Here is a 2,666-nt window from a genome sequence, read left to right on the forward strand (position 1 = left end):
AGGAAGCAGATGATACCAGAACTCAACTGGAAGCAAGAGCTGTGATCCCTGCAGAAGGGTCACTCAGAGGATGAGGTTGCAGTTAACTGCTCACAGCCACTGCAGATGATTAGCAGGCTGACAAAAGGGGAGAGTAGATACCCTGGTCACTCTCTCCCCGCAAACACCAGTTTCCTGCCAGTACTTCCAATTAGCTGAACTCAATCAGGATGTAAAGCGAAAAGAGGCTCTGGAGAAGAATTTTGTAAAGATCAGCCTTCCTGGGCAAAAAACTGGGTACAGATGCTAGGAGAAAAGGCTTAACAACCGAACAGAAAATAATCAGCAGCGTCACTATCATCAAGGGTCTTTATTTTAAGCAGATAAATGGGTTCTAACTCAAATCTCCTATCAGACACAGAAGCATAAACACCACACTAAAGGTATGAACAAATTGCTCAGCCAATTTGAATTTTTTTTTTTTTTTTTGACAGGCAGAGTGGACAGTGAGAGAGAGAGACAGAGAGAAAGGTCTTCCTTTGCCGTTGGTTCACCCTCCAATGGCTGCCGCGGCCAGCATGCTGCGGCCGGCGCACCACGCTGATCCAATGGCAGGAGCCAGGAGCCAGGTGCTTTTCCTGGTCTCCCATAGGGTGCAGGGCCCAAGCACCTGGGCCATCCTCCACTGTACTCCCTGGCCACAGCAGAGAGCTGGCCTGGAAGAGGAGCAACCGGGACAGAATCCGGCGCCCCAACTGGGACTAGAACCCGGTGTGCCGGCACCGCTAGGCAGAGGATTAGCCTAGTGAGCCGCGGCGCCGGCCCCAGCCAATTTGAGTTGGGGAATGTTTCACTGAGAGTCTAATACAATAACTGACTGCTGAAAGGAGAAATGTTATTTGCACACAGAGAAATCAAGGCGTTAATGAATAGCTTAGCTTGTCTTGAATACAAGTAATGGAGTAAGGAATGTATAGGAATTGGGGTATAATGTCCAAAACGGCATGTTGAGATTCAATTTCAACTAGTTTTAGATTAATTCTGTTAATAGTAAGGGGAGTGAGTAAGAGGGTAGAGAAAAGAAAGCATTGAGAGTTGTTGAAGCATTGTGGATGTAGAAAAATACTCTGTAAATGGAAGCTTCTGAGGTTCTGAGGGAATAGTGTAAAATTAATTCATTTTATTTATTCTTACGTAGAGATATTTCAGTTCTAATCACATGCTAATCACTTTCTAGCCTTTGATTATAACAGGATGTATCAGGTTTTGTGGTTCAGATCTATAATTCTGGAAGTTATGGTGAAAAAAATTCAAATTATGAAAAAAATTAAATACATTGTTTTAGAAGAGGTCATGCAATTAAAGAGCCCTAAAATTTAAGCTTCATTAACTTCACAGTAAAACTCTGCCTCATTTAAGATTCACACCAATAGGTGCTATCATAGGTATAGGCAATTATAATAAAAAATGAATTTTATAATAGGTAGCATACCATGTAAAAAAGAAATATCGCTTACTCTTTCTTTATGGAATAGGGATAAAAATGTAGAAGGGTTGTTGAATGTTTTAGACAAATTGCAGCCTGTTCAACAGTTCATTGATTCCAGAACTATTTACAAAATCATACGTAATATTATCATATGTAATATACACTAGGCATTATAGTAGAGAATATGAAGGGGAATATATAGCTAATACTTCTTAGATACCATTAAAATGAAAAAATGAATAATTGTATGTTATATGTTGTATTCAATAAATGAAACTGGTGGAAGAAACAAAATAATTATGTAAACTAGTCTTGGTTCTCAGCAGTTGAAAAATGGGATATTAGGTGATGTCAGCCTTGGCTCTGTTGTTTTGGAAAAGCCTTTGTTCGCTGCACAATATGGAGGTTGGACTGACAGTAAGTAAGTGGGAATGCTACAGCAGCAAAGGATTATGGGGTGGGTAGAAGAGAAAATAATAGAACTGAAACATTAGTAAGGAGTACTGAAAGAATGGAAACTTCATAGAAAGGATCAGCAAACTTCATTTTGGACAGTAGACAGTTTAAATATATAAATGGAAGGGAGAAAGTCCAAGATGAGCACCCCACTTTGGATATCTAACAGGTGTTTCATCATGCCTTAACCAAAGTAGAGAGTATAGCAAAAAGACAATATTGTGGGGGAACACTGTTTAATCTGTGTTGGGAGACATATGCTGTACAGCATCTTTACGTCAAAACATTAAGATAGAGTGGTCTGTAGGTGGCTCAGTGCACACATGCGGAGTTTGCCACCAAAGACTGGGTTTAAGATGGAAGCTTGCTGTAAGCATGAAGGAGATCCCTGAGCAAGAGATCGAATTACATGATGAGATTTATTTATTTTTCACGATAAAGTTTAGAGTCACTCATTTTAGCTTTTAAATGAAGCATTAATGTACAAAACCTCCAGCAAACCACTATATATATATTTTTTTTTTTGACAGGCAGAGTGGACAGTGAGAGAGAGAGAGACAGAGAGAAAGGTCTTCCTTTTCCATTGGTTCACCCCCAATGGCCGCTGTGGCTGGCGCACTGCGCTCTTCTGAAGGCAGGAGCCAGGTGCTTCTCCTGGTCTCCCATGGGGTGCAGGGCCCAAGCACTTGGGCCATCCTCCACTGCACTCCCGGGCCACAGCAGAGAGCTGGCCTGGAAGAGG

This window comes from Oryctolagus cuniculus, chromosome 4 (genome assembly GCF_051225735.1).
Source record: "Oryctolagus cuniculus isolate XC-2025 breed Fujian yellow rabbit chromosome 4, ASM5122573v1, whole genome shotgun sequence".
Lineage (NCBI taxonomy): Eukaryota > Metazoa > Chordata > Mammalia > Lagomorpha > Leporidae > Oryctolagus > Oryctolagus cuniculus.